Genomic DNA, 27,726 nt, shown 5'->3' with positions numbered 1-27,726 from the left:
TGTATGTTATGCCCATCTTTGGTGAGCTGAGTTCAGTTTTTGTGCAATTTTTTCCCAGTTTCCCAGGTGTTTAGGGCAGTGGGAATAACAATCACAGTAGTTAGGAACACCTTCATGATTTTATTAAGAGAAGGTTTTGATCAGATTTAGGGCTCATGTACACTGCAGCTCCTAAACTGACGTTCAGGAGCTGTTCAGCGTTTTTTTCAGCAGCCCCTGAACTCTCCCTAATGTTTTCCTATGTGTCCATGTACACATCGTCGTTTACAGGCAGTTGAGTTTACAGTTGTTTTTTTGAACGCACCAAACTTGCGTTCAGGAATAGATTTTACCGGCGTTTAAAATGCCAAATGCTTGTAAACGCTTGTAAACATGGTTAACTGCATTTATAAGCATTTGTGTTTAGAAGCGTTTTTTAACTGTTCCATATCCAGGTGCTGTCCAGAGCCTTTTTTCATCATCAGAAATGCATGCAAAGTGTTTTCCATGTATTCAAATGGACCTAGTACACCAGCGCAGTCAGTTCCAGGTTTCGCGTGAAGGAAAAAAATGGTAGAACGTGCTGCATTATGCTCATGATGGGATCCATAGTGAATACAACCAGAAAAGACAGTTCATCTCAACACATACTACTCTCTCTGCTTCTGCTCTCTCTATTCCTCTGAAAATGTGTGAAATAGTTAATTTTCTACTATTTTTAAGTGCATTTGGGAAGGTCTCCTGAGGTTATCTTTTAAAAACGCTTCTAAACGCAAATGCACATAAACACGCATAAACGCGGTATGCAAACGCAGCTAAACTGACGTTTTTTAACCTACATTTTCCAGCAGTCAGTTTCCATCGTTCAGAAGAGTTTTCCAAATGCCCCGTGTACATGAGCCCTTAATATAAATGCTAGAAAATGCCTGCTGTCTTGCCTATACTGCACAGGACAGTATAGGCAAGACAGCAGGCATGTTCCCCCGTATTTCCATCACATTGAGATATAACACTTCTGAAGTAAGCAAATTCTTCAACTTCTTCAATGATCTGGCCTTTAAGTGTCAATTACAAGTTTGTATGTCAGTCTATCACCATAGCTTTGGTTTTGCATGGGCTAATGTGCAAGCCGACCTCTTCTGCTTCCTGCTTTAGACTCTTTGCCAAATGCTGCAGACCAGTTTTGTTTCTGATAGCAGTGCAATGCCCAAATCTGCAAAATCTAGATCCATGGGTAGTGCTTACTCCCATAGGAGCCGCTGGAATTTTGCCCAGGTTCTTCCCCAGAGGATTGACACTTTTCCTCAATAACCAGTCTAGGATTTTTTTTTTTTTTAAAGAACTTGGATAGGATTGAGTGGGGTACTCCAAAAGCAGAAACTATGTACAAGTTGAGGGCAGTGATTTCCTTTCTGTACAGCTGCAGCAGAAGCTCTTGCATATAGCAAACTGTGCACTTGGCTTTGTAACGAAGCAATTAACAGCACACAAGCTTCTTCCTTTAGAGCAAAAAAGCAGAGTCCCTTCAGAGAGAACTAAATAGATTAAGCTCTTCAGAACACCAATTGACTCTCTAGCAAAAAATGGGTGGCAGCAGCCAAAAAAGTCTTTAAGATCTCTCACAGCAGTCCGTACTCACAGGATGTCCAGGGACAGTTGGTGCCTCCTTCTAACTTCCAAGCAACACCTTTCTCCAGTGATTCCAGACTAGATCTTCAGCAGAGAGCCCCTCAGTCAGCTATCTGTAGCTTTAGTATCCAGGCCCTCAGGTCGCCCACCTGAGGCCTCACAAATAGCAATCATATGGCAGTGTTGCCCTAGTGGGCAGCTGCCTTCCATGCTGGACTGATCCTCAGCAGGAAGAGATTCAGAAGCCCAGTCAATCTGAGTGTTTATGCAGTTACCCAGAAGTCAGTGCCCTGCTCCCTGGGATTGGCCAGGGCTGCATAAATATTCATACTTCCATCTGCATATCAACACTTACAGTATGTTTCAGAGAATTCTACCACTCTGTAGGCAGACAGTACCATCAAACTAGCAGCAGCTGAGAACAATGAACTGAACAAAACACACCAACTTCACTGAAGACAGTGAGCAAGCAATAAATCTAGTTAATCCTAGCACCCTTCTAGGAGGATGCTACCCTTGAGTGTGGATTGGTCTTGCCATGGGATTTCAAAACATTGCTCTTCTCACTACAAAGGTTATAGTCAGCAGAAACAGAGGCATAACTATAGGGGTCACAGGGGTCGCAATTGCAACCCAGCCCCATACTGCAGGGGGCCCATGATGCTCCCCGGTCACATGGATAGGAGGGGCGGCAGGGCCATATAGAAGTACCTTCGCTCCATTTTTCCCCCGGCTCCTGCAGCCGCTGAAAGCCCTGCAGGAGCCGGGAGAAAAATGGAGGAGAATGCTGCCCCCTGCCCCTCCTATTCACCCTGGTGCTAGGTCTTTCCGGCAGCTGTGATCTACAATGTTGACAAGAGACAAGGTGCAGCAAGGACCGCCAGCACCACCCCCACCACTTCGGATTCCGCTTCCGCTGCTTGCCTCTGAGATGCTCCTGCTGCCTGGTAAGAGATATGCTTCCTGCCTTGAGTCCACTCCCACCTGGTAATCTTGTCTAGATCTCTGCCACAGCAGATTCATAAGTCTAAAAGAAAAGACAGTGCCCAGCACCTGAGCTACTATAGTGTGTCCAGGTGTCCTACTGTTATACTGCCCCTCCCTCCTGTCACACTGCCCCCCTCCTACTGCCCCCTGCCTGGCACACTGCCCCCCTCCTACTGCCCCCTGCCTGTCACACTGCCCCCCTCCTGCTGCCCCCTGCCTGGCACACTGCCCCCCTCCTACTGCCCCCTGCCTGTCACACTGCCCCCCTCCTACTGCCCCCTGCCTGTCACACTGCCCCCCTCCTACTGCCTCCTGCCTGTCACACTGCCCCCCTCCTACTGCTCCCCTCCTGTCACACTCCCCCCCTCCTACTGCCCCCATCCTGTCACACTGCCCTCCTCCTGTTACAGTGTCCCCTCTCCATCACAGTGCCCATCCTCATCACACTTGCTCCCTCCTGTTACACTGCCCCCTCCTACTGCCCCCTCCTGTCACACTGCCCTCCTCCTGTTACAGTGTCCCTCCTCCATCACAGTGCCTATCCTTATCACACTTCCTCCCTCCTGTTACACTGCCCCCTCCTGTCACACTGCCCCCCTTCTACTGCCCCCTCCTGTCACACTTCCCCCAATTCTACTGCTCCCCTCCTGTCACACTGCTGCCCCCTCCTACTGCCCCCTCCTGTCACACTTCCCCCCCCCCTTCTACTGCTCCCCTCCTGTCACACTGCTGCCCCCTCCTACTGCCCCCTCCTGTCACACTTCCCCCCCCCCTTCTACTGCTCCCCTCCTGTCACACTGCTGACCCCTCCTACTGCCCTCTTCCTGTCACACAGTCCCCCACTTGTCACAGTGTCCCCTCTCCATCATAGTGCCCACCCCCATAATACTACCCCCTCCTGTCACACTGCCCCCCCCTGTTATACTGCCCTCCTCCATCACAGTGCTCCCTGTCACACTGCCCCCACCTGTCCCACTGCCCCCTCCTGCCCCTCTATCACACTGCTCCTTCCTATCACAGTGCCCCCCTCCTGTAACACTGCCCCATTCTTGTCATACTGCCCCCCCCCCCCTCCTGTCACAATACCCAGTCTTTTCCCATTACCCCCTCCTGTCACCCTGTTGCCCTCTTATCACAGTGTCCTCTCCTGTCCCACTGCCCCCCCTTCTGTCACACTTCTGCCCTCCTGTCACAGTGCCCTCCTCCTGTCACAGTGCCCCCCTTTTGTCACAGTGCCCCTCTGTCGTAATGCCCTCCTCCTGTCACACTGCTCCCCTCTTCTGTCACACTACCCAGGTACCCTTCTTAGATGTGGTGGCTGCATTAGTTTTCTTCTTTAGCCTTCTATTTTCATAGAACAAACTCTCCTACAGATGTAGCAGTTAGAGGGAAATGACAAACCCTCTTCCCGTCCATTCATTCTGTGCAGCTGAGTCTGCAGAGATGAAGATTGAGCACTATGTCTTCAATTTCCTTTCTTTGTCTCAAAGGTGAAACATCAGAGGTGTGTTTAGACCCCTGATATTTCACCAAATCCCCCCAACGGGGCTCCTAAAAATTGTAAAAAAATATTAAAGAATAGAATTAAAAAAATAAATAAAATAGAATGGTAAAAAAAAAAAGAAATTAAAAACTACAGACCTCATCCACTGCCCTACTGACTACGTCCATTGTCCTACTGATCATGTCCCCTGCATTACTGACAAATTCCACTGCCATATTGACATCGTCCACTGCTCTACTGACTAACACAATTTACAGTCCTACTGACACTACTGGAGGAACTACTAGGGTTGAAAAGGTCGCACTTGTGACCGGGCTCTGGCATTCCACCACTGCGGGGGGGGGGGGGGCCCAAGATGGCAGTAAGGGATTAGCTATGGGACTGTAATAAAGGGCCCCGCGACCGGAGTAAAGGGTTCTTCAAGTTTGGAGGCAGGTGGTCGGGGGGGCCTTCATGGTTTCTTGCACTGGGGCCCTTATGGTTCTAGTTATGCCTCTGAGTGAAAAGAGGAGCTGTGAAAGGATAGAGCACTGTTGCATGCTTCATTAGTACTGCTTAGACCTTGAAGAAGGGGGTGCACCCCAAAAGTTTGTCCTAAAAATTTGGGTACTCAACTGTTTCTGTTGCAAGTGCACTAATCTAGCTACACTCACCTCAAGAAAGAGGTTTGTCTGCTTTAACACAGCAGCTGAAGTTGAGATACAGATTCTGAAGGAGAATGATGCATCTTTGGGGAAGGCCCATCAATACATCAATCTTGCTCTTTCCTGTAGTGAGTCTCCATGAACACTACCAGGCCTGGTATGGTAAAAAAAAAAAATTTTAAACCAAACTTACCTAGTTGGATGCAGCATCGGTCTGATGCTGCATCTGTCCCTGCCGGCCTTAAGGGTGAGAACTCAGCGATCACATGACTGCTGATTGGTGAGTCCTCACAGTCGATCTGAGCAGAGAGTGGGACTGTCAGTCACCGCTCTATGCTCTGCCCCCCCCCCCCCAGTGCTAAGTGAGAGGCTGAGCCAGGTGCCGCTGCAGACTCTGAAGTCGGAATCTTTCCCCAGCCTGGAACAGCTGAAGACGGGTCACAGGAGAGCAGAACGAACTGCACTCCTGTGATCCACAGGAGAAGTACAGCCAAAAGAACTTTGGCTGTACTTCTTTAAAGACGATAAAATTGATGGCAAATAGTTGTTGGGCTTCAAGGCATTGTTTAACAATATTTTGCAGAGTGAATATCTGATTGTTGGATGACCATCCCGTGCAAAACCAGCTTGTTCTTTTGTCTGTTGCATCATGTAGGAAGTTGTGGATGATCATGAAGAAGGCTTTACTTGGTTCAGAAAGCCAAGTTATACCATGCCAGTCGTTGCAATCAGAAGTATTTCTCTTTTTTTTTGGAGCTTTATGATCACACCTTTCTTCCAGTTGCAAGGAATGCGACTGCATTCATTGAGTATACTAGTAAGGTTTGTCAACATTGGCCTCCATGTTTCAACATCTGTCACAATTTCTTTTTTTTGTTTTAATACTCTTTATCTGAAGAATTTTACATACAGATAAGACTGCTGGAAAAACATAAGTTCAACATACGTAAGCCATTTTAAAGGCAATATGACAAAATAGAATAAACAGAAAACCATCCTGCCTAGAGAGTGTATAATTGCTCACAGGTTAAAGCCTAAGTAGCAAGCTAAAGAGCGTATGTATCCAATCTGTATTTTTAACAAAATATTAATATATAGACACATTTCCAACATAGCGTCAAACAGTGAAGAACAAATTGTCAAAAGATAGAAAAAGAAAGAAATCATCAAGGAAAGAGATGGAGGGGGAAAAAAATTAGGGAAGGAGGATAAAGGAAGGTGGGGAGAGGGATTGGAGGCGGGAAAGGGGAAAGCTCACTCCCCCAAGTGCATGATTGATGCAGACTCCCTGGAACATGTAAAAAGTGTCCAATAGAACCACCTACGGTTGAATCTTTCTACCTGGCCCCGAAGCAAAGCTGTAATGCTTTCCACTGAGTAAATTTCGGCAATTTTATTAAACCACATGGGCAGCGAAGGGGAGGTATCCTGTTTCCAGAGTAAGGATATGCAGGCCCGGGCAGCAGTTAACAGGTGGATCAACAGAGAATTTTTATAGTGTTTCCTAGAGAGGTCAGACTGGTGCAGTAGGTACCTGGCTGGGTCTTCCCCTAGGTCGAAATCCAGTAGATGTTTGACAGTCTCCCTGACTTGTGACCAAACGTTGGTCATCTTGTTACATGACCAGAAAACATCAAGGACAGTACCCTTCTCTTCTTTGCAATGCCAGAAAATATTCGTTGCTTCTGGGTAGAGCTTCCCCAAAAGGGTTGGGACCCTATACCAGCGGGTGAGCAATTTATACCCAAAATCATAGTACTTGCTTACAATAAAGGAGTAGTGAGCAAAGTACATAATGTGGCTCTGCCACAATTTCATCCAATCTCAGAGCCTTGTTATTTTTCAGGTTTCTAATTAGCATCAGCTACTAACACGCATAGAAATGTGGTGTCTTACCAAAATATAATGCTGGTGCCTAAAACATGAAGCTATCAGGCCTTTGTCTAATGAACACACTCATGTTTCATACTTGAAAAAACATAAAAAAAGGGAAAAAACCTGTGCTATACCTCAGACAATACAATATGTGAATAAATGAGTGAAAAAAATAATATGTATTCTGAAACAATAGTGAAACAATTAGTGAACTGCTGCTACTCTTTCCCTGAACACCAGAAAATACAAAACATATAAAAAAACTTTGACACTTTGATCTGCAATCAAGAGATCAAACAAGCAGATGGTGTTCAGATCCCATACTGACACCCTAGTTAGCCTTATCAAGGAGATGAATAGGAGATGAATGGACAACTGCAGGTTCACTTGAACAAATCCATCACATCAGACAGCTCTCCACATCATGCAAGGAAAGGTTTAAAACAGAAGAAGAAAACTTCACAGTACGACCTGATAAACCAGCAAAGAATTTATTAAAGTATTGTACTTACATAGATAAGGTGCATAAAGGCAGTGTAAACATTTAAAATTCCCGCAGTGTCAGACCACCGGCAGAGGGGTTGAGGCAGTTCATATGGTGAGACATGACCATCTAATTTTTTGGCGTCGCTACATCGACGATGCCTTTTTCCTGTGGCGGGGGGGATATCACATCTTTGCATTCCTTTATGTCTACACTCAAATCTAATGCGTGGGGTATTCGTTTCACCTATGAATGGAGTGACACAAGTATTAATTTTCTAGACTTGACCATCTATTGTGAGAATCATTCTTTTCTCACTAAAATGTATTTTAAATCCACCGATGGTAATGGTTTTATCTTGATTGAAAGCTGTCATCACCCCACGTGGCTTAAGGATATCACGAAAGGACCATTTCGACAGATCCGTCAAAACTGTTCTAAGCGGGAGGATTTCTTTACCCAGGCGGGAATCCTTGAGAATCGTTTCTTGAAGAAGGGATATTCTTCTGAACTTCTGACTCAGGAGATACTTGTGGTTTCTCTTCTTGGCAGGAAATCCCTTTTGTCATCTCAGAGAAAACAGGAACATCAGAATACATATGAGTGGGCCTCCTTCCTTAAAACCTTTTCTTCCCAGCACTATTGGATTAAAAACATCTTGAGAAAATATTGGAACATCTTGATGGAGGATCCTATATTGGGACCATCCCTTCCAGTACACCTGCCGGTTATTTACAAAAAATCGAGGGCTCTGAGGGACATTGTGGCACCCAATACGATTGATAAACCCCATAGACAACAGATGTTTGAAAATATTCGTGGGTTTTACCCTTGTAAAAGGTGTAATGTATGTAGGAGTGCACATGCCATCCGTACATCCACTTTTACATCTAACATCACGAATGTTAACTATAATATTCAGGATTTCATCACATGTAGTACTAAGGGGTTTATATATATATCTCTTTGTTGTAACTGTGGTCTCCAGTACATTGGGAGGACCATTCATCCTCTTATTGTTCGTATTGGGGAACATTTTGTCAACATTAGGAAGGGGTTTCCTTCACACAGCTTGTCCAAACATTTTGATCTATATCATGGTAGGGATCCATCTACCCTTAAGATCATAGGTATAGAAAAATACACTCCCCATTGGAGGGGGAGTAACATGAGAAAAGACATTTCACGTACAGAAACACGCTGGATTTTTTACCTCAAATCCTATCAGCCCCTAGGGCTTAATGTTGAATGGGATATTAATTATTTTATTAATAATAATTAAGTTGTGAAAATTATTTTTATTTACTGTGTATATTGATTTGAATGCTGAGTTATTCCCATATTTTGTATAGTTATACTACCTAATATGTTTCATGAGTTAATGTTAATTTTATTTTTATTTGTATAATTTATTATTTTTTGGTATATTTTTGATATTAATACTTTGCATCATTTAATTATTATTTTTAATGTTTTTAGTACATTTCTGATGTACACTGTATACATGTATTTATGTTTTTGTGGTAACACAGTTCATCTTTTTTTTATTTATTATTATTTTTTATGTTTAGTGAATTAGTTTATTTTACACATTTGTAGTGTCTTGGTGTATCCACAAGATGGCGATATCAGCAATTCTGATTCACATCAGGTGTTTTTGCTACCATGCTAAATTGTTCCAGAGCTCCTCTTTCCTATAAATATGGTGATGGCTGACATCACATGACTGTTCTCCAATCCCAGAGGATGCTATTTTTGGAGGAACGAGGCGGAGCTTTCTGTGACATCACCTCCTTCTGGCAGGTGGTCTGACACCACAGGAATTGTTTAAATGTTTACACTGCCTTTATGTACCTTTATCTATGTAAGTGCAATACTTTAATAAATTCTTTGCTGGTTTATCAGGTCGCACTATGAAGCTTTCTTCTTATGTTTTAAACCTTTCCTTGCATGATGTGGAGAGCTGTCTGATGTGATGGATTCGTTCAAGTGAACCTGAAGTTGTCCATTCATCTCCTATTCATCTCCTTGATATGGCTAACTAGGGTGTAAGTGTGGGATCTGAACACCATCTGCTCATTTGATCTCTTGATTGGAGATCAAAGTGTCTTGTAAGAGGCTGATTTTTTATTTTGTGTCAAGCATTTGTGGACACCTATGCACTTTCCATGGAGGATTTCTTTAGCACAGAGCATTGTGTTATTGGATTTTGGGACTTTTAATTATTTAATATATGAATGTGGACTTATGTCATTTCAATTAATTTATGCACATTTTTTAGGTAGCAGTATTTATATGATTTATTATTGTTTATGATTTTTTTTAGTGTACAGTGTACTCATTTTTTATATGTTTTGTACATGGGCAGAGACATTAGTCACTGCAGCTACCAGCACAGACACTGTACATCCACAAATTTATGGACTAAACTGACTTTTTACCAGTTTAGATTTGTTTTTTAATTTTAATAATTGTTATATTAATCATCGCTGAGTATAGAGTAGTTTAGTCTGCAGTGTTTGCAATATATATATATACACTGCTCAACAAAATTAAAGGAACACTTTTTAATCAGAATATAGCATCAAGTCAATTAAACTCCTGGGATATTGATCTGGTCAGTTAAGTAGCAGAGGGGGTTGTTAATCAGTTTCAGCTGCTTTGGTGTTAATGAAATTAACAACAGGTGCCCTAGATGGGCAACAATGAGATGACCCCAAAACAGGAATAGTTTTACAGGTGTTGACCACTGACATTTTTCCCTACTCATCTTTTCTGACTGTTTTTCACTAGTTTTGCATTGGCTAGGATCAATGTCACTACAGGTAGCATGAGGCCATACCTGGACCTTACAGAGATTGCACAGGCAGTCCAACTCCTCCAGGATGGCACATCAATACGTGCCATTGCCAGAGGGTTTCAAGGTCTCAAGAGCATAGGGGAGATTGTAGGAGACAGGCAGTTACTCTAGGAGAGCTAGACAGGGTTGTAGAAGGTCCTTAACCCATTAGCAGGACCGGTATCTGCTCCTTTGTGCAAGGAGGAACAGGATGAGCACTGCCAGAGCCCTACAAAATAACCTCCAGCAGGCCACTGGTGTGAATGTCTCAGACCAAAGAATCAGAAACAGACTTCATGAGGGTTGCCTGATGACCCGACGTCCTCTGGTGGGCCCTGTGCTCACTGCCCGGCACCATAGAGCTTGATTGGCATTTGCATTGAACACCAGAATTGGCAGGTCTGCCACTGGCGCTCTGTGCTTTTCACAGATGAGAGCAGGTTCACCTTGAGCACATGTGACAGGCGTGAAAGGGTCTGGAGAACATCATTCAGCATGACCATTTTGGTGGAGTTAGTGATGGTCTGGGGAGGCATATCCATGGAGGGATGCACAGACCCCTACAGGCTAGACAATGGCACCCTGACTGCCATTAGGTATCGGGATGAAATCCTTAGACCCATTGTCAGACGCTACGCTGGTGCAGTGGGTCCTGGGTTCCTCCTGCTGCACAACAATGCCCGGCCTCATGTGGCGAGAGTATGCAGGCATTTCCTACAGGATGAAGGAATCGATACCATTGAATGGCCCCCACGCTTGCCTGACCTAAATCCAGTAGGACACCTCTGGGATATCTTGTTTCAGTCCAACTGATGCCACCAGGTTGCACCTAAGACTGTCCAGGAGCTCAGTGATGCCCTGGTCCAGATCTGGGAGGAAATACCCCAGGACTCCATCTGTCGTCTCATTAGGAGCATGCCCCAACGTTGTCAGGCATGCATACAAGCACGTGGGGGCCATGCAAACTACTGAGAACCATTTTGAGTTGCTGTAGTGAAATTTCAGCAAAATGGACTATCCTGCTGCATAATTTTTTCACTTTGATTTTTGAGGTGTCTTTGAATTCAGTCCTCTGTAGGTTGATAATTTTCATTTCCATCAAACGATGGGGCATACTTATGTTCCTAACACATTACCCAGTCCATATCAGTATAGATATCCAGCATGATATTTTTCCCCATTGAGATCTGATGTATTTTCGAAGTGCTCCTTTAATTTTTTTGAGCAATATACAATATATATATATATATATATATATATATATATATAGTGATTTATGTACCCCCTTGAAAACTAATGAATTACTACACAGTTCAATGGGTAGCATTCCATATGGAATTAACACTGCTCACTGAGCTTGCACGATTTACAATGCAGAGAGCCCAACTGTTCATCCAGCAGGCATTCTTATACTGTCATTATTGCTTTTCGTCTTTTATTATTATTGTTGTTGTTGACATACACATCATATTATATATGTCAATCTTCCACACTGCTGTACATATTATTCTTTCAAACAGGACTAAGTACTACAACCATATATAAATGTGAATACAATTACTATAACAGAGTAAACACAGCATAATATCGGAGTGACAGAACACAGTATCTCTGCATCTAGGGCAATGGTGATTAACTTGGTACAGCAGCACAGAGGCTAGCCCTTCTGCTTTTCAACACTAGGGTCCTCGGTTTGAATCACAGAGTTTACATGCTCTGCCTGTGCTTGTGTGGGTTTTTTCCCACACACCAACGGATATAAAATAATAAATATGTGGTGCTCCCTGCATGCATTTAAATGACTTATATCTCAAAAAACATATATATGTAAATCTCCTGAACGTATAAGACAACACATCAATGTTCTGTGAATAGCAACGTAAACACTTATTTATTATTATTTAATATTTATTATTTTATATCAGCATGGTACATGTGAGCAGCACCCTCTATACACATTTCATTTACTTTATTATACAATTTATTACTTTTATTTATTATATTGATTAAAAACCTTTGTACTCACGTCACAATCTACGGATTAGGTAGTGCGGACGTTTCACTCAGATTCGCTTTACACCAACAGGATCCTTTGTAAATTAGCCCTAGTATGTGAGATAGGGACCTTAGATTGTAAGCTTCTTGGGGGCAAGAACTGACATGAATGTGCAATAAGTAAAGTTCTGTGTTAATTTTTGGTGACATATAAATTCCTGTATGAAATAAATAGCAGATATAGAAGCCTCAATTCTGGCCAGCAACATGTCCAGAGGGCCACACTCTAGATTCATTTTTGTAAATATTACTGTTATTCATTAGGATGGTATTATTAAACTATTAAAATGTATTCATGAGATGGTACATTGTGATGCGGGACAAAAAATGTTTGTGTAAGGTGTTAATGTAACGTTGAGATAAGATCAAGTTGGTTTCCACAGACAGAAATTAGAACGCCATCATTTTTGCTAAAATTCTGAAAGGACATTACTTTGATTTATGAGAGTATTTGAATCAAATTTCACCTGGGGCATCGGATGTACAGGATGTGTTGGTACTAATGAGGGGAGGGTATCATTTTAGTATCTCCTCTTTAAATGCAATGCTGGATCATTGTGTTTCCTTTTGCTATCACAAGGCACTCTTATAGCAGGTTAGTAAGCCTAGGAGCTGCCCACAAGTTCATCACTACGGCCCATCTGAGCTGCTGGCACTCAGCGTGCAGCTTGCTGTGATCCAGACCTGTGTTGTCTGGGGAACAACTAGCCCCATGCTGAGGTTGTTTGGCCCCTGGCTCAGAGGCTTGTCTGGAGCACAGCAGGCCCTATGCTGAGCTCTGGGAGGCTGAATGCAACCTCTATGCAATGTGTTAGGCACCAAAGGTTTAGAGTAATAAGTTAAGGTTACAAGATTGGAATTTCAGACCACCCTACAGACCACCTCCACAAAAGAACACCCCCATTTTAACCTGCCCTTAAAAAAATCACAGGTAGACATTAAGACATAAAGACAAAATGCCTCTGGCGCCATGAGCAGAGAAATAATTTGAATTGTGAGTGTGGCCAAATTGTGATAACAGTGGCAGTGGCTTAAAAGGGTATAGTTAAGTAACACCTGAGCCTAAGTTTCTATGGGGCAGGAGCAGGGGCGGACTCACAACTCATGGGGCCCCCAGGCAAAAGGGGATCATGGGGCCCCTGTGTCCTTGTCCAAACTCAAAAAAGCCTATGAAAAAGGTATCAGGGGCATCTCATGGGGCCCCCTACTGACCCCGGGCCCTCGGGCAGTGCCCGAGTTTCCAAATGGTCAGTCCGCCCCTGGGCAGGAGTGAGAAACGCATGGAGTACAGAAGATAGGAGTAAGGCTCCATGTACACTGCAGCTGATAAACTGACGTTTAGGAGCTTTTCAGCAGCCCCTGAACTCTCCCTAATGTTGTCCATGTACACTATGTCCTTCACAGTCATTTACAAGCAGTTGAGTTTAGAGTCGTTTTTTTTAATGCACCAAACTTGCGTTCAGGAGTAGATTTTATCAGCGTGTCAAAAGCCAAACGCTTGTAAAGGTGTGTATACGTGGCTAACCGTGTTTATAAGCGTTTGCATTTGGAACATTTTTTTTAACTCTTCCATTTCTAGATGCTGTCCAGAGCCTTTTTTCATTATGGAAAATGCATGCAAAGCATTTTCCCGGTACTCAAATGGACCTGGTACACCATACTTTGAGGTTTCGCATGAAAGAAAATATGTTAGACACTGCTGCAATAATTTCTGCACAGAAATGAGCTGGAACACATCCAAACACCACAAAAAAAAAAAAAAAGCTAATCTCAACAAATACTGCTCTCTCTTCTTCTGCTCTCTCTATTTCTCTCAAAATGTCTAAAATAGTTAATTTTTTACTGTTTTTCAGTGCATTCTGGGAATTTTGGAAGGTCTTCTGAGGTTATCTTTAAAAAACGCTTCTAAACGCAAACTCATAAAAAGTGGTATGCAAACATGGCTAAACAGACGTTTTTTAACCTACGCAGTCAGTTTCCATCATTCAGAAATGTTTTCCAAATGTCCCGTGTACATGGAGCCTAAGTAATAACCAGAGAGTAGAAGTCAGGTGTAAGTAACACACAAAGTGCAAAGTTTATGTGTAAGGTGTACAGGTGTACAAGGTGTATTAGCTTAGCTCATTCAACAACAATATCAGTGTGAATAAGAAAAGACATCCTTAATAACTACTAAAACAACACATCCCCATATATCTATGTGATGTCAATAAATAATATTACTGCAAGAGTGTCTGTATTATATTCTAAAAAACAAGTGGTCATTCTTATTATTAAGATGAAGAATCCCAACCATCGTGTCTTGAAGCAAAATAAAAGGTGATAAATTCTTCTTTAAAATATAGTGCTTCACCTCATGCAGATAAACTGCACACTCACCAAACCCTTGAGGGTACAAAGCAGCCTACAAGCATTATGGATATACCCCAGACTAGTAGAGAGATTGATGTTCTCAAAACCTTCTCAGCTGGCTTTCACTTATTATTATTATTATACAGGATTTATATAGCGCCAACAGTTTGCTCAGCGCTTTACAATATAAGGGAGACAATACAGCAACAATACAGTTCAATACAAGAGAATTAGGAGGGCCCTATTCCTTGGAGCTTACAATCTAACAGTATTAACCACTTGCCCTCCAGAAGATTTACCCCACCCTGTTCCTTGGAGCTTACAATCTAAGAGGGATGGACTGGTAGGAGGAGTAGAAGACATCACAATTCACATCTGAAGCCCAGAGAGAAATCTTTCATAGTGTAGTAATGTTATTTAAAATAAAAGGATATTAAAGATAATAGTTTTCTGCATTCTCTTTTCTAGGTGCTGGTAAAAGGTACTAGACAAGTGGCTCAAACAATGACAGGTGGATGCCCATGCACCACCTCTTGCAACTAAAGAGGCGGCACTCGTTCCACGAAACCAGAAGTGACGTCAGGGGTCAACTGAAAATTCTGTCAGTGGCTCAGCCTTCAAGCGTGAGTAACGCATGGAGTGCAGGAGTCAGGAGTAAGTCATGATCACAGTGTGCAAATGTCCAGTGTCAAAAGGCTGAGTTAGATTTTCTGTTATTAGTTTAGCTCATTCAACAACAACGTGCTTCTGATTCATTATGGATTGTAAGTATTCACATAACCAAAAATAAAAAAAATAGTGCAGCGCTAACAACTAGAGATGAGCGAATCGAACCAGGCGAAGTGGAATTCGTTTCGAATATCGGGAAAAATTCGATTTGCATCGAATCCGAATTTTAGCCAACTTCGGGTGCACGAATCAAATTTTTCCCGATCAGCCGGCAAAAGTGTCACTGCAGAGAGCTCCGCTATTTCTGACAGTTCATTTACAGCGGTTGAAACATTGTATCTATTTGTTTCCATTTAGGATACAGATGTTTTTATTCGGAAATAAATAGATACAATGTTTCAACCGCTGTAAATGTGAAGGAACTGTCAGAGAACTGTCAGAAATAGCGGAGCTCTCTGCAGATACACTTTTTGCTGTACTGGAATACTTCTTCTTTTCATTCTTCTTCTTCTTTTCATTCTTTTCATTCTTTTCATTCTTCTTCTTCTTTTCATTCTTCTTCTTTTCATTCTTCTTCTTTTCATTCTTCTTTTCATTCTTCTTTTCATTCTTCTTCTTCTTCTTTTCATTCTTCTTCTTCTTCTTTTCATTCTTCTTTTCATTCTTCTTCTTCTTCTTTTCATTCTTCTTCTTCTTCTTTTCATTCTTCTTCTTTTCATTCTTCTTCTTCTTCTTTTCATTCTTCTTTTCATTCTTCTTCTTTTCATTCTTCTTCTTCTTCTTTTCATTCTACTTCTTTTCATTCTTCTTCTTCTTCTTTTCATTATTCTTCTTCTTCTTCTTCCTCTTCGTCGTGCCCCGTGACTGCCCAAATGAGTGAAGTGTGCGGTGATTCTAAGATCGACGGCACTCATCTGCATGTCATACTGACTGACAGTATTATTTCTCTTCCCCAGCAGACTCCAAGGGCATTTAAATTAAAGGTACAGTGTTCTGCACTAATATAAAGGCTCTCTGAAGCCTAGAAACCCTTTAAATAAGTTAAATTCGCGGCGAATAAATTCGTATCGAATCGAATTTCTCCCGCAAATTCGGCGAATCAGCCGAATCGAATTTTTGAATAATTCGCTCATCTCTACTAACAACCTATACTAAAATACAAATGAGATAAATGGAACTATCACATATAGAATGCACAATAAATATTCAGTGTTAGGTGCTCATAAAATGAATACTATGTGCAGCAGTCCATAAATGCCAATGATGGTGAAAAATCACAGCAAAACTCCGTGAGGTGATCACAGTGCCACTCAGTGTGCGGTCAATCCACAGATGGCCAAGATGGCCCCTCACCTCCTTGATGCGACCCACTGGGCCAAACAGCTATGTAGGTGACCTTATACACCCAATAAGGTATCATCAAAGGATGGAACGTATGGATAGATCCCTCCAATATCTTCTCCTATCTCCTAGGTACTCGATTCCACAAAACCGTTTAAGATACCATTAAAAACAAAGAAGATCCTCCATAGTGTAATCCAGTTTTAATAATAACATGAATATAAATAAAATGCCCACTCACATGTAAAATGACAAAGATCAGCTTTTTCCCATATCATGGGTGTGTTTCCATGGTTCTCATGCTAAGAAATGCATGCAGCTCCACGTGCTCCACAATCCCTCCAGAAATGGTGCCGACACCGGAAATGATGTCACCGCGCCCCCGGAAATGATGTCAGTGCGTACCTTAACGCGTTTACGTCACGATCCACGTGACTTCCTCAGAGGGAACAAAAAAAACCTGAATGAATTGATTTCATTCAGTTAAATGCTTCCTTATAGTAAATACTTTCCTATAAGCAATCAAAAAAAAAAATACTGATCACTTCCCCAAATTAGTACAATGTTACCATGGTAACATTATACTACTTTGGTCTTAGTGCAATATGAAAAAAAAAATCTTGAAAAATGTAATAAAAAAATAAAAAAAATTTAAAAAAATATATATTTTTTTCGTACTGTCACCAGTCAGTGTCCCTGATCACCGCCACACCAGTTATATGCTGATGCTGTACTGCACTGGTGACAGTATGTAAAAAAAAATTGTGAAAATAATTGTTTTAATTTCTTCATTTTTTTTTAAATTATGACAAAAAAATTACAACTTGAAAAAACTCGCCATGCCTCTTATGAAATACGTTGGACTGTCTACTTTGCAAAAAAGGGGTCATGTGGGGGATATCTGTACTGTTCTGACATTTTTGGGCCTCAAGAAATTAGATTGGCCGTCAGTACTTCAGGATTGATCAATTTTCAGATATATCCCATAGTTTGTGAACTCTATAACTTTCCTACAGGCAAAATAATAAATACTGATTTGGGTTATTTTCACCAAAGACATGTAGCAGAATACATCTCGGCCTAAATTTCAGAAGAACAATTATTTATTTGCAAACTTTTATAACAGAAACAAAGAAATACATGTTTTTTTTCTCAAAGTTTTCAGTTTTTTTTGTTAATTTAGCAAAAAATAAAAACCCCAGTGGTGATTAAATACCACCAAATGAAAGCTCTAGTTGTGTGAACAAAATGATAAAATTTTAGTTTGGGTACAGTATTGTATGACCACGCAATTGTCATTCAAAGTGTGAGAGCGCTGAAACCTGAAAATTGTCATGGGCAGGAAGGGGATAAAAGTGCCTGGTATGGAAGTGGTTAAATCTACAATGTTATTTCATGCGAAAATAATAAAGGTTTACTTGGAATCACCAAATCAATGGGTATAACAAAAACTGAATGACTACCAACAGACGTTGATCATGTCAATGGGAGATAACTTGCTGCTCTGTAACAGTTCTTCTTGCAGTCAGACAGTGAGTAATGTACACAATTACTGGCAGTTTCTGCGCAGAACAGGACACAACATGACACATGGCTTGTCAGCTCCCAGGCAATGAGAAGTTCTTATATACTGGGCTCCTTGGTCAGTTTATAGGAGGACCGTAGATTGTCATCCCTCTGGAGGATTGATAGTAATGACCATACAAAACTTTTTCCTGCTGTAAATTAACATGTTATGTAATTGTAAGTGTATTTTAAACCATGAACTTGCAGATGGATATTCAACAGCCTTGTGTTTTATTAGATTGTGACCTAGATGAAAAGTTTATCAGATGGTTTAAAAAATATTTAAAGGGACTAAAACATGGTATTGAAGGGGTTAAAATATGGAGCTTGGTAATGGAGCACTATATATATTCGCTGTACTGGTTATACCCCTATCGACGATTTATTGTAATAAGACTCTTGCTGAACTTTGAGCACATTTGGATTTTTCAATTTGGAAACTATTTGGTCACTTATATTTTTTGATTTACTTTTTTTTTATTTTCACTATGGGTGGTGTCTTCTTTTAAAAGTGCTACATTATTTCTGTTCTCTTTTGTTTCATTGTACGAAGAGGGTCTGATCACTAAAAACGGTCTTTCACCTGAAAACTGAAGTGCCGCTTAACCTCCCTAGCGGTCTGATTATGTCCATATTTCTGTACTCAAAGTGGTACATATTTTTGCATGGAAATATGTATTTTTTTTATTGTAGGCCTGTAATTTTTAGGAATAACTCACTGAAATCTGTCCGAACAAGAGTTTAAAAAATAATAATATAATAATAATACATTTAATTCAATAATATAATCAAACCAAAAACACTGAAATTTGAAAAATAGCGCCAAGTTCGCACATCACTGAGCAAAATCGCAAAATCGTTTTCAGTGTCTGATGACGAATTTCCCCACGAATCATTATCACTCAATTCTGCAAGTGGTTCTGATTTACTATCTCTGTTCTCTAGCCGGTCTAAACCCGCTTTTGACCTAAAGGGACGCTTTTTGGACGCCATGGACATTTCTCAGTTTCCAGGCAGAAAGAACAGTAAAAATGCAGTCAGGGCGCAGGACAAAGCAGTAGGGACAAAATGTATGTGAAATGGTTTGATACAGTAATGTTTTACTATGTGATTTTAGTGTATTTAGTGAATGTCACTTTTTGTCATTTTCAAATTTCCTGCCGTTCCGTCCCCCATATGTCCCGACGTCGCAGGGGACAAAACCCAGATGACAGATGCCGGCATCCACCGGATTACATTGCCAGGGACACTGCAGGAGGGACATCGCGGGAGCGCAGGACAAGGTAAGTGTAAGGGATCGCGGAGCAGCGTTGCATGGTAAGCCCGAGTGTAGTTCGGGGTTACCGCTTGTGGTACTGAAGCTTTACCCCGAGCTACACTTGGGAATACCGCCAAAGAGGCTAAGTCAGCCATAAACTGATCAAATTTTGTTTGGTTCAACAGGAAAGGGCCGAAATTCGATCCATCAGTGGGCAGGCTGGTTGTACTGAAGTCCATCCATCAATCGACTTCAATACAGTCAGCCTGTTGTGGTTTTTGCATTTAATTACTGCTGGCTGCTATAGCCAATAGCAGTGATCATTGTGTTCTGCCAGCAGAGAAGGCTTCCTCTGTCAGAATTGATCAGCAGGAGGGATTGTTTGTGTTGATGGGGGAATCAAGCAATTTTATTTCCTGCAACCCTTCCTCTTCATCCCTCCAACCCCTAACTGGTTTCAAACTCTTTATTTTTTATAGCCTTAGCCACTTAAGGATCAGGCCTTTTTCTGACACTCTTTGTTTACAAGTAAAAATCAGTAATTTTTACTTGAAAATTACTTAGAACACCCAAACATTATATATTTTTTTTTTGCAGAGGCCCTAGAGAAAAAAATGTTGATCATTGCACTTTTGTATGTCACACGCTTTTTGTGCAGTGGTTTTTCAAACACAATTTTTGGGGAAAAAATACACTTGAATGAATAAAAAAAACAAAAAACACAATATATACCACAATTTTTCTTTGTAAAATATTAAAGATGATGTTACATCGAGTTAATAGAGACCTAACATGCTGTGCTTTAAAATTGTGCACACTCATGGAATGATGCCAAACTTTGGTACTTTAAAATCTCCATAGGCGATACTTTAAAAATTTCTACAGGTTACCAGAGTTACAGAGGAGGTCTAGTGCTAGAATTATTGCTCTTGCTCTGACGTTTGTTGTGATATCTCACATGTGGTGCAAACACAGTTTACATATCTAGGCATGCCCTACATATGCATTCACCACAGATGAAGGTGCATTAAAAATATTTTTTTTTATTATTAATTGTATTCCTTTTTTTATTTTTACACTGTCCCTTTACATTTTTTTATCACTTTTATTGCTGTAGCAAGAATGTAAACATCCTTTGCAATACCATCACAGCATGACAGTCCTGTTTATGGAGAGATCTTGGGACTCCAAATCTCTCTTCTACTTTTAAAAGCAAAAGATTAAAAACATTTTGTGATCTTTTTGCTTAAAAAAAAAAAAGCCTTGTTGACATCTGTCTGAAACTGGAAATGACATCATGACGTCACTCTGGTCCTCCTAGGGCTATAGAGATGAGTGGAGGCCATCTTTCCTTCACTCATCACTATACTCTGCTGCCGTCAGCATTAAATCAGTTCCCTGGCTCACCAATCAGCCAGGTACTTTTGGGAACAACCGGAAAGCGCAGCTTCTAAAAGTGATCCAGCAGCGAATCCGCTGCCCGGATCACTTTTATTAGAAAGACCGGTGCCTAAGGGAAAAAAATAATACCGGGATTATGGCATCTAGCTGATGTATTTTCCCAGTTAGGCAGCCGGCAAGTAGTATTCCATGAATATGTGCACATTATTGGCAATGCTCTGAACAGATCCTAATACTCAGTTCTTTACAAATGTTCCATATTTTGATGGGCACATTAATCCTAATGACATTGGTTTCATAATGTAGAAACTATGCATGCCTAGTTGTAAGTCTGTATGGTTATTTCCAAGAAAACATGTAATTAAAACAGAACAATCTGTAATAACTCCTCATTTTTTCCTGCCAGAATTCTGATCTGGAGGCTAGTATCACCTAACTCACAGGACCATGCAATGCACACACTTCTTCACACACTGCAATGAACTTTCCCTGTTACCAGTATTGGCACTGCATGTGCAGGTTAGAAGCATTCTCAGAAAAGATGGGAAAGATTTTGTTTAGCAAGTCCAAATGTGTTAAAAGATTTAGGGCTGGTTCATGTGCTTGTTTTTGCGTATTCCCACAAGGCACATTTTCCGACAGCTCATTCATGTCAGTGGGATGAGAATCACGTGAAAATATGCAAAAAGTACAAAATGCACACCCACAAATGTGAACTGGCCCTAGGGAATACATACAAAATAATAAAAAATAAAAAACCTATAGTATAACTGGGAAGCTTTGTATAACACGCATATATATATATATATATATATATATATATATATATAGTAAAATCAGCATACTTGGCAACTTTGGAAGCTTTAAGCCAGAGTTGTCAACTTATCACCAGATGGTTACCAAAACTCTGGCTTTCAGGCTCAGTTCTCTGACTGCCTGTCAGAATGACCGCATCATCACTTCTGTTGACCTGTTGACCAGAGCAAGGACCAGGATAGCTGCTGCTGGGAAGATTCTTCTCTCTCCCCTCTTCAATGGAAGCTATTGTGGGTGGGAGAAAGCAGAGAGAGGAGCCACCCAATGAGAATCAATGAGTGGAGAGGTATGTCAATCTGTCCTTCTCCCTCTGTCATGTGATATATCACATGACCAGACATGGGAAAAATTTTAAGCTGTCTGAACTGTAAGTACAGTAGGGGAGCAACTCAGCCCCCAAGTTCCTTTTTTGGCCTCAAAACCCCCAAAGAGCCCCTTAGTCCCCCTCCTTCCCAGAGGCTTTTAACCTTCCCACTATTTGATCCCCCCTCTGCTTCCCTCAGAATCTTTAGCTCCATGCACCCCACAGAGCCCCCCAAGAGCTCATGGCCTCCCTCCCCTTTTTGCCCTGTTGACAGGGAAGCCAAGTCTAAGTCTTTCTTTCACTGACACTATCAACATAGTAATTTTTTCCATCCACTAATACCACCAACATAGGGGCATTTTTTTTTCTTTGCCACTGTTAGCCGTATATTTTGACTAAGGACAATATTTTCCCTGTGTAGCACCCTCTTAGGTAGCTAGGGAAATCTCTAGCTGCAATTGTTAGTTAGAGGCTGAGTAGCAGCTTGGGTGCAATAATCAGAAGGTAAAATTTTGGTTAGAGCTGAGAGGCTATGCAGGCCAGCACTCTGGGATTTCCCCTTGCTCTAGAACTTTGGAGAAAGATCTAGAAGCAGTGGGTGGTGGAAGTGAGGAGTAGCTGGTCTGTACTCTTAGAGGATCCTGGCCAATTCCCCAAAAGGAGGCTTGGCAAGGGGCCAGGACAGTCTTTAAGAGTAACTGAGCCTGCTGAGCAGCAGGAGAGTCGGGAGGAAGATGGGAAGAATGTGAAGCTGGAGAGCAGGAGCCTGGGAGGTGACCCAGATGGGAGAGGGGCTCACCTCCAGGCAGGAGGACCTTAGAAGGAAGAAAGCTTGGGATTTCACCAGCCCGCTGAGAGAGGACCACCTCTGTGGCAGGGAAGGAGTGGCCCAGCTAGAAAGCCTTGTAGCAGCTCCCAACCCACGAGCAACACAGGAGAAGGACTAAGTGAGTAAACCTGCACCCCCTGGGTCAGATAGCGAAAGCATCACTCTGGTGGGAAATCAGATTAGCAACTACCCAGGACTGTCTTACTTTAACGTGGCAGGCACTGGCACCTCTGCTCAGGGATTACCCTCAGATGGATGAGAGGAGGATTCATCTGGGGTCTGGGGTGGTACAATCAGAGACACTGTCTAGCTCTCCAAAAGATACTGTTTGCTGTAAAAGAATTGTATATAGTTCCAGGAAGTTGTCCTTGGTTTTACAGCTACATTCAGCATCCCATACAATCCTTACCCTATCCAAGTTCAATTCCCTAATAAAACATCAAAACAAGCTCAAAGACTGGTTACTGTGTCCTGGACACAAGCTATTGTGGAAATGCGTGTTGCCTGGCTGTACAGGACTATAGGGGACCCAAACCTTCAATGACTCCTAAGGGGGTAGTGCTACACACACAAACAAACTCTTTGGTTCACTGTGACACACAAGGCATGCCACAACCATTGCCACTGTTTTGCTGCAGTGCATGATGTCCATTTGGGTGTGGCTCTCTCCATGTGCCACTATCAGCCTCATTCCCTGTCCCACACCTAGTCTCCGACATACCGATTTCCAGATTACAGGTTATGATAATCAGTTCTGCATTCTTCTGTTGACCAGCACACTATGTTACAACTTGCGTGCAATGCTGACAACCTCCTTTCTGCTGCTGAGATACCCAATGACAAGTGTGTCTGAAATTGCAAGCAATGAGAGGATCTGACTCAAACTGATCAGCATTCTTCATGCACTTGCCTAAGGCTACATACATGTGAAGATCTCTCTTGTTCAGTCTGAAAGCACAATGAGAGAAATGTAATATATTCCTCTACACATGCTAAACAAAGTTGATGGAGAGATATCCACTGCTGGCTATTGTATTCTGACAGCTGGCACCTGCGGCTGTCAAAATATCCAAACAGTGACTGCATTTGATTGGATGCAGTCACTGTTCAGCTGACAATTTTCTATCTGGCTCTATTGACAAAAGTCACTTAAAAATTTGACTATTGGCAAGTTATGTGGTGCCGAGAGGGACATGGCTTGAATTTGGGCTGATTCACCGGGAAGTAGTATTACTCTCTATCATTCTAGGCCCTAATAAATTGGCTAAAAAACCATATATTCACATTTTTGCTTTCGACAGCAAGAGCCATAGTTCCTCAACATTGGAAGTCTACTATGATATCATTAGTGTCGAAATGGGTGGTTGATTTAGATGCCATTTGTGATCTTGAATGTCTACAGTCAGGGGACAATGATAAAATAGAACAGTTTTTAAATACAGTGCCTGGAAAAAGTATTCATATCCCTTAAAATTTTCCACATATTATGTTAGAACCAAAAATGTAAATGTATTTTTATTGGGATTTTATGTGATAAACCAAGACAAAGTGGTACATAATTGTGAAGTAGAAAGAAAATTTATAAATGGTTTTCAACATTTTTTACAAATAAATATCTGAAAAGAGTGGCGTGGATTTGTATTCAGCCCCCCGGAGCGAATACTTTGTAGAACCACCTTTTGCTGCAATTACAGCTGCAAGTCTTTTTGGGGATGTCTCTACCAGCTTTGCACATCTAGAGAATGGAATTTTTGCCCATTCTTCTTTGCAAAATGGCTCAAGCTCTTAGATGAAGAATGTCTGTGAACAGCAGTTTTCAAGTCTTGCCACAGATTCTTAATTAGATTTAGGTCTGGACTGGGCCATTCTAACACATGAATATGCTTTGATCTAAACCATTCCATTGTAGCTCTGGCTGTATGTTTAGGGTCGTTGTCCTGCTGGAAGGTGAACCTCTACCCAAGTCTATTGCAGACTCCAACACGTTTTCTTCTAAGATTGCCCTGTATTTCGCTCCATCCATCTTCCCATCAACTCTGACCAGCTTCCCTGTCCTGCTGAAGAAAAGCATCCCCACAATGTGATGTTGCCACCACTATGATTCACGGTGGAGATGGTGTGTTCAGAGTGATGTGCAGTGTTAGTTTTCCACCACACATAGCGTTTTGCTTTTAGGCCAAAAAGTTAAATTTTGGTCTCATCTGACCAGAGCACCTTCTTCCACATGTTTGCTGTGTCCACCGCATGGCTTCTCGTAAATTGCAAATGGGACTTCTTATGGCTTTCTTTCAACAATGGCTTTCTTCTTGCCTTTATTCTATAAAGGCCAGATTTGTGGAGTACACGACTAATAGTTGTCCTGTGGACAGATTCTCCCATGAGCTGTGGATCTCTGCAGCTCCTCCATTTTTGCATGATGGATTGAACAGTGTTCCGTGAGATGTTCAAAGCTTGGGATATTTTTTTGTAACCTAACCTGGCTTTAAACTTCTCCACAATTTTATCCCTGACCTGTCTGGTGTGTTCCTTGGCCTTCATGATGCTGTTTGTTCACTAATGTTCTCTAACAAACCTCTGAGGGCTTCACAGAACAGCTGTATTTATACTGAGATTAAATTACACACAGGTGGACTCTATTTACTAATTAGGTGACTTCTGAAGGCATTTGCTTCCACTAGATTTTAGTTAGGGGTATCAGAGTAAAGGGGGCTGAATACAAATTGCACTCCACACTTTTCAGATATTTATTTGTAAAACTTTTGAAAACAATTTACAGTATAATTTCCCTTCCATTTCACAATTATGCGCCACTTTGTGTTGGTCTATCACATAAAATCCCAATAAAATACATTTAAGCTTTTGGTTGTAACATGAGAAAATGTGGAATATTTCAAGGGGTATGAATACTTTTTCAAGGCACTGTACATGAACTGCATGGCTCTCTTTTCGCTTCTCTCCAGAGAAGACCGCATTACAGGACCTGCATTACTGAATGAAAAAAATAATAGTATGGCTCCATTATGGAGACTTTTCTTCTTTCTGCTTTTGCATAGTTTTTTTTTGTTTGTTCCTTTTTTTAATTTAGGTAATTTATTTTGATAAATATTATTTTGTCTAGAAGTCTGGAACTTAATTTTTTTCCCCTTTTTAGGGATAATCTGGTTTTACACAATCTTGAGGGCATATGAGATATTTTCTTTTTCTTTTCATGGGTGGATATCTTTATCTTTTCAAGTGTGGTTTTTTTTTTGAATCAGAGAAAACATTTGAGAAAACAATAAACCATACAAAAGAATCAAGTATATGGGGGTCCATACAAATTCAATGTCACTAAGTGAATACATAGAAATAGTACCACAGTTACATGCACATAGTTCAGTTATCACAGAATCACTTCATTTTTGGTACATCCCAAGGAACCCCATTGTACCCAGTTAGCTCATAGTTTGCATTTCTCTTCCATACTGAGAAGCCAAAAATTCTACTAAGGTTGTGAGCACAAGACATCACATTAAGAGTCTATCCAACATTAGGTCCACAGGGGCAAGGCCCGGTAAGGCCAACAAACTTCCCCACATCTTTTCAAATTGATATGGGCTACCTCTGTGTTGGTATATCACTTTTTTGTATCTAAGTGTGGTGCCCATGTTATCAACCCACATCTGAAGCATAGGGATATTTTGAGAGATCTGGTGCACTAAGATAAGCCTGCGTGCCTGGAATAGATCTCTGGTGGCTGCCTCCTTGACATAGTCATCTTGTACTACCTATCTCATCAAGGATACCTAGGATACAAGGCTTGGGATCTAAAAGGTATGTCTATATGGAACGCATTGTTAATAGTCATCACAATAGTGTCCCAGTATCTGTAAAGTTTTGGGCAATGCCACAGAAGATGAATAAGGTCTCCCCGATCTCTACAGCACTGTGGACATGTGGGATGTGGGTGCAAGCCCATAGTGTGTAATTTTAGAGGAGTGCGATGCACCCTTAGCAAAATGTAAAGTTGTGATAGTCTGTGTGACACATTCATAGAACATAGCCATACAGCCTCTAATGTTTCCTTCCAGTGGTCTCCCGAAAGTTCACTTATGTCCTTCTCCCATCTTTCCAGCGCAGAGTTAGGGAAATGTTCCAGGTATTTAGCTAATAGCATGGCATAACTTGGCATAAAAATAAAACCTTTGGTACTGGGAGTGTGCTGCGTCAGATTAAAAACTGGTGTTGGTGACTGATTCACCAATGACTGTTGTGCCTTAATAGCATGTTGCAACTGAAGATAATGGAAATGCATAGAAGACGGAATACCATATTGGGATTGTATATGAGCAAAGGACAGCAGTTTATCATCTTCAAAAATATAGCATAAGTGGGTTACAGCCAATGCACGCCACTTAGCAGCATGTTGTATTTTGGCCAATTCAGGGTAAGATTAATTGTTCCAAATGGGGCTATATATGGTATACCCCATAACCTGCTGTAATTGTTTACCATAACAAAACTTTTATGTATAAGCCAGTATGTCTGGTACAACCTAATGGGTTTAGAAAAAGCTGAGATTCCAGTACTTCTGAACAAGAGCTAGCTCTACAAAAGTGAAGCATTACAGACAAAGTGGAGTCTCTGATTTCCCAGTTTGGGAATCTGAGACCAGACCTCCCACAAGGTGTTGAAGCTAGGAGGCCAGGTAGTACAGCCATGAGTTTGGGAATGCTAAGCCTCCCCTATCCTTTGTCTGCTGTAGTTGATCCAGTCTGATCCTGGATGGACCACCCTTCCATAGTAGAGAGTGGAATATAGAGTTAACTATCCTAAAGATTTTGAGTGGGATAAACACTGGTATGTTATGGAGAAAGTACAACAGTTGGAGCATCATAATCATCTTGACTAAGATTGCCCTACCTGCCATGGACAGCCATAATTTGGATCATATTTTCAACCTATCTCTAAATCTCAACAGTAAAGGTAAAATGTTTAATCAGCAGTCTTTTCGATTGGATGAAATTACAATCCCCAGGTATTTCAATGATGCTACAACTGGGACCGGGCAAAAAGATGCTAGCCGAGGGTTAAGCCCTGGGTCCAACTGTAGCAGAGTGGACGTAGTCCAAATAATTGTGAGACCAAAGTATTTACGTAATTCTGATATGGTGGGCATAACGGCTCTCAAGGATTAATGAGAATCACCCAGAAG

This window comes from Staurois parvus, unplaced genomic scaffold (assembly GCF_062004578.1).
Source record: "Staurois parvus isolate SC_StPar_1 unplaced genomic scaffold, SC_StPar_1.0 ptg000531l, whole genome shotgun sequence".
Classification (NCBI taxonomy): Eukaryota; Metazoa; Chordata; class Amphibia; order Anura; family Ranidae; genus Staurois; species Staurois parvus.
This window is presented reverse-complemented; position numbering follows the sequence as displayed.